The following is a 6,113-nucleotide window of genomic DNA, read 5'->3' on the forward strand; positions in this document are numbered from 1 at the left end:
CGTTGAAAGTGCGCGTCGCCCCACTCCACGCGAAACGCGCCTTCGGTGTCCTAGTAAACAACCAACGGCCACCTGCGTCACGAGTTTGTGTTGGCTGCCACGATTGTTGCGCGCGCTCTCTCCCACTGACTCCTAGCAGACCTTTTCAACGGAAAGAAGGTGAGACTTGCACGGGAGTACAAAGGCTGATGTCCTGGTCTCCGCAGTGCATCTTGGGGGGATCACGCATATTGACAACGCCTCGGAGGGCATTGTAGCAGCAGCAGGAAGCCTTCGTTGAAAAGAGTTGTCGACCCGGTGCTCATGTGCACGCGGTTTTGTGTGCTCACGTAGCCAGCTATGCTTACACAGCCACCACTCCGGGTCCTGCCTTCCTCGGCGCTCTCTGAAACCGAAACTGCGACTGGGCGCTATAAAACCGTCTCCAAATAATTAACGGTTGCGCGCTCGAGCAAACGAGCTTTCCAGCCGTAATAAGTGGGTCGTTAACTACTTATCGCAACAGAAAAAACAAGATGCAAAATTTTGGTGTCAGTGCCCCTTTAACGATCCACCTGTCGTTCGGGGGACGCACTAGTGCGTCACTGGACCTGGGAGCGGACGAGCAAGAGAAGAGGAGCGCTACCGTAATCCCGTACCCTATTTGCGTACCGTGTTTCCGTAACTTGCTAAAAGACTTGTAGCGCATCCTCTTACGTCGCGCCCCGAAACCGGCGCCTGCGGCATCGCAAGCATAGAGTTTCCTAAAATTAACTAGAGGGGACTCTGGCGCTGCGATCGTTCAGCTACCATGGGAATGATGGGTAGTACACAAATTTGCCTAGTCTTCGTGCTTTCGGCTTCAAACGTACTTGTGGCTTTGTTTATTGCTGTGTTTTGGCGTTCGTTTCGGATAAAAGAATGGACCGTTGTGAACTTCGTGACTAGGTTTGATTTGGTGAGCCTAAAAAAGTTAAAGTGGTGAAGTGGAACTGCTGACTTTTGCTGAACTTCGTTTTGCGACAAAGCGGATGCAGCCGACGCGGAGCCAAACGGAGCCGAAAGAACGAAGCTTAGACAAATTTGTGTACTACCCATCATTCCCATGCTGGCTGAAGCGTGATGCGTTGCAGCTCCCATAGACACTAGCGCCAGAGTTCCCTCTAGTAAGTATTGTAGGAAACTCTATGATCGCAAGGACACAAAATAAAAACTCTCTTGCTAAGCCGCCGCCGCCGGTCGTGCGGCGCGGGGAAGAGGGGACAACTCGAACCGCGCTCCTTCTCTCCTATTTCTCCTCTTTCCCTTTCGCATCGCCCCGCGCTCCTGCTCGCGCTTTGGGGGGGGGGGGTGATTCTTAAAAGGAAGAAGGAAATGAAAATGAAAATTGGGTGTAGAGTGCACGATAACTGTCTCTCAAGTGAGGACACCTCAACCGATACACTCACGGGGGACTGGGGATTGAAGGGACAGTGAGAGTGAAAAGAGCATGGTAAAAGAAGAAAAAGAAAGGTATGAGTGGAAAAAAAGAAGAAAAAAAAGGTGAGGGGGGCGGGGCAGGAGAACGGGCGTCCGAGTCACCGTGGTGAGCGGCTAGAAAATTCGTTCGACAAGGCCGGCATCCTCGAGAAAAGCGAGTAGGGCCGCAAGGGCTGATCGGCGACGGTGCACGTGGCCGGTGGGATGGAGCAAGTCCTGTAGGGTCGCACACGGCAGTCCGACGAGTCGGTACTTCATGACGAGCCGCTTCCGCGCAGTGTTGAGAGAAGGGCAGTCAAACAATAGGTGGCACAGGGTTTCGATCGCGCCGCAATCGGTGCAGTTCGGTGCAGCGGCGCCGCGAAGACGATGCCTGCGTTCCGCGGGCCACACAGAACCGGTCCTCAGGGCAAGAAGAAGCGCGCGCTCGCGGCGAGTGAAACCAGTGGCTGGGATGGGAGGAGGGGGGTGTCCGGCGGCGACCCGTGCGTCCGGATGCTTGCGCACCAGCTCCCGGCGAAGGTTGTTGCGCGCCGAGTCGAACGAGCTGGCGTAATCTGTCAGCGAAGTCTCGGCGGAGTGTGCTCGTTTTGTGAGCTCGTCTGCAGCCTCGTTGCCCGCGATGCCGACGTGTGAAGGGAGCCACTGAAGGACCACGTCACAGCCTCGTTCCTGGAGGGCCAGCAGGCTGAGAGCGGCGCGCTGAGCAAGAAGGGGGCCTCGCTCCTCCCTCGCGAGCTGGCGCAGGGCAGGTTTCGAGTCGCAGAAGATTGCTGCGCTAGAGACGGCCGGCGAGTTGCGCAGGAGGTCTGCAGCCAGCTGGAGCCCGACTAACTCAGCTGTTGTTGAGGATGCACAGTATCGCAAGCAGCACTGTCGTTCCGAGCTGAGCTGAGGGGCTACGCAGGAGGCTGCGGCTGAGCGATCCTGCAGGACGGACCCATCGGTGAACACTTGCGTCCTCCCGGCCAGGTCCTCATACATCCGCGCCGCGGCCTCCTGAGCAATGGCACTGAGGGGGGTGTGGCGTTTGGATCGAATGCCCGGCAGCTGCAAGTTCACTCGAAGGGGCACTCGACGGTGTGGGGGTGGCCAGCGCGAAAGGCGTGCGGGATCGTCAGCCACAACACCGTCGTACACGTCGATAAGTTGGCCGACACGTGAGTTTGGCACAGCACGTAACCGCGAGAGGAGGGGACCTGCATCAGGCGCTCGGTGGAGACGCTGCAAGTGGCACAATGCGCGCAGGTCCGCCGTGAGCGACGCAGGCCACGCACGAGCCTCCGCGAGGGTCTCGGCCACACGAGAGCCACGAGGCATTCCGTGACACATGCGGATGACTCGGCGGTGGTCCTGGTCGATCAGTCGCCACTGTGGCGCCTGGAGTTTGCAGATCGGCAGTGCGTAGTGGATGGCAGACAGAGCCATCGCCTCGTAGATGGTGCAGGCGAAGGCAGCGGGGCAGCCGTTGCCGCCTGCGAGTAGTTGGCGCACGGCCGATTCCACGCGACGCGTCGTCTGGCGTACACGTCGCACCGCCGGGAACCATCGGAGGCGATTGTCTATCGTCAGGCCGAGGTAGCGGACGTTGCTACTCCAAACTATTGGTGCACCATCCAGCTGAAGGCACGGAAGACGTAGTCGGGCTTCAGCACGGGGGTGGACGACGAGGGCCTCGGTTTTCGGCGCCGAGATCGTGAGGCCGATGTTTCTCACGAAGGCGGCCACACATTGGAGGGCCTCCTGCATGCAAGCGCGCACCACCGAGCACTTTCGGGTCGGTCCACGCACATACAATGCGACGTCATCAGCGTACACCACTGCGCGAACAGGGAACACAGCCGTTTCTGGTAGGCACTTGACGAGCGGCGCGAGCACCAGATTAAACAAAAACGGGCTGAGGACGCTGCCCTGTGGGACGCCGCAGCTGACAGATCGCGGCGCACTTGTCGCCCCGCCCACGCACACAGTAAACGTTCGGTCAGTGAGGAAGGCCTGAACGTAGTTCAAGAGTTTGCCCTCAACAACTAGCGCGCGCACAGCACTGAGGATAGACGAATGGGGGAGCGAGTCGAACGCCGACTTTATGTCAAGGAGGAGTAGGATGGCCATTTCTCCGTCGTGAAGGGCTTGCTCGAGGGTGCTCACGACTGCAGCAATGCAGTCGATGGTCGCGCGATGTGGCCGGAATACACACTGCTCTGGTGGGAAAGCGTTGCGCACCTCCGCGATCCACTGTAGCCGGCAAAGAGCCATCTCCTCCATAGTTTTGCCCGCCACAGAAGTGAGGGAGATGGGCCTGTATGACGTCACCGAACGCGCCGGTTTGCCTTGTTTGAGGACAGGGATCACAGTCGCGGAACGCCATTCTTCCGGGAGGACAGCACTGGAGAAAACTCTGTTGAATGCATCCAACAAGAGTGGGCGCTGGGAGGCATCCAGGTTTCTCAACAGCTGATGTGTGATTTTGTCCGCTCCAGGGGCGCTGCGCTTGCGCTTTCTGAGGAGAACCCGTTCCAGTTCGTAGAGGGAGAAGTCTTCCTTGCAGAGAGAGCGAATGTCAGCTGAGGTGATGGGATCCACGGGAGGCAGGGGAGGGAGAGGGGGTGCGGCGTTTGTCGTGACACCGCCAGCGCTCCCCGCTCTAGAGGGGGAAGGAGGCGCGAAAGAGGCGGCAAGCAGTTCAGCAAGCTCCCTTTCAGTGATGCCCTGCGCAACGGCTATGGCGAGCACTGGGTAGCGCGACACTTTCGGGTTTATCAGGACGCGCATGATGTGCCAGCCGCAGCGACGTCGGCGTGGGTCACTCAGAGAGGAACAGACGCCCGTCCAGCTGCGGTCGCGTAGCCGCTGCGCATGCCGCCGGCACACAGCGTCGAGTCGGTTGTACTCTGTCCATGCGCCGGGGACCGAGGAGCGCAGCGCCCGCCGCTGTGCTCGTTGGCGCACTGCGCGGAGGTTGAGCAGCTTGATGTCAGGGCAGGGCGTGCCAGCGGGAACAACACAGAGCGTTGTCGCACGCTCAGCACAGTCCGCGATGCGCGAAAAGAAATCATCACTGCTCTGCACGCTCGCGCACAGGTCACGGAAAAGTGGCCACCGTACAACACTGTATTCACGAACAGCACCACGGCTGGGGTGACACGGAAGGAGTGTGATCGGGTAGTGATCAGAACCAGCAGTGTCAGCGTGGCGTTTCCACTCGTAGGAGCAGCGTTCTGACACCAGCGCCAGGTCAATCACTGTCGAGGCCGCACTGCGACGGATGAAGGTGGGTTCCCCGGAGTTTAGTACGAGGAGTCCCACTGAACTGATCGCGTCGCATAGGTCCCTACCGCGCGCATCCGTGGTACTGCAACCCCAGCTGACGTGGTGCGCGTTGAAGTCTCCACACAGTACGTGGTCACGAGCGAGCACGGCGACAAGGCGCGGCAGAAACGCGCAGCTGGCCGCGACGACTGGGCGCACATAAACACTCGCGACAGAAGTGTCCACGCCGTCAACACGGACCGTGGCAGCAACGCACTCACTCGTCGCACAGCATAAATGTTCTGTGGGGACAAGCGCATGAGCGAGTGTGTCACGAATGTACAAACCGGCGCGCGGCTTCCCGGGCGGGTGGGCGGTGTCACAGCACGGCGCACTATTGCATTCAGCCAGCGCACACTGCGTGGAACTGCTGTAGCCGATGTGGCCGGGCAGCGAAACATCCTCCACGCGAACATACGTCTCCTGCAAAGCAAGGACGTCGTAATCCCGCAAGGGAAGAATCGCCGCGAGCTCTGCTTGACGGCGACGCAGAGAGCGGCAGTTCCACTGCAGTATGCGTGGCCTTCGCTCAGGTTTAACACTCGTCATCACCGATGAGGGCCAGGTGAGTGGCCAGCGCTGCAGCGCAGAGCGGGCGGGTAGGGCAGCAAGTAGGCAGGAAGTCCATAGCAGATTTTAGTGCCGCTGCTAGGACGGCGATGATGGAGTCCTGCTTGTCACTCGTGCACGTGCCGGGAGGCGTAGGGACGCCAGGTGGAGGCTGCGTGTGTGTCGCAGAGGGTCTGCCAGAGGCCGCCGCATAGGAGAGGCCTTCCCGAACAGTACACGACTGAGGAGCTGAGCGGAAGTTAGAGCGCTTCCCGCGCGCAATGGCGAGTGCCTCGCTTCGCGATATGGGCAGAGCCGCCCCAGCGCGCACCTCGAGGAGTCGACGCTCCTCTTGCCATCGGGGGCAGCGTGGTTCAGTGGCTGGATGGGGGCCGCCGCAGTAAAAACATTTGGGAGTCTCGGCTGCGCACCCGGCACGGGGGTGGGGACCACCGCAACGTACACAGCGTGGTTCATGAGTGCATGTGACGCCAATGTGACCGTATCGGCCACAGTGGTCACATTGGGCTGGGCGCGGGCGTCGGGCGCGAACGCGGCGACGTTGCTTGAATAGCTCAACGTCCGGCGGTGCCTTTTTGCCGGCGAAGCGCACAACGATGTTTGGGCCCGCGCGGGAACATTCGAGAACTGGCTGACTCGACGAAATGTTGTTTCGGATTTCCAGTTCATCGAGGGCGGGATCAACATTGTAGATTATCCCACTGCACGTGTTGTTTGAAGCCTGCCGGGCACGAACCGCAACACCACAGATTTCCGCGATTGTGAGGAGGGAGTCA

Source organism: Rhipicephalus sanguineus, chromosome 4 (genome assembly GCF_013339695.2).
Source record: "Rhipicephalus sanguineus isolate Rsan-2018 chromosome 4, BIME_Rsan_1.4, whole genome shotgun sequence".
Classification (NCBI taxonomy): domain Eukaryota; kingdom Metazoa; phylum Arthropoda; class Arachnida; order Ixodida; family Ixodidae; genus Rhipicephalus; species Rhipicephalus sanguineus.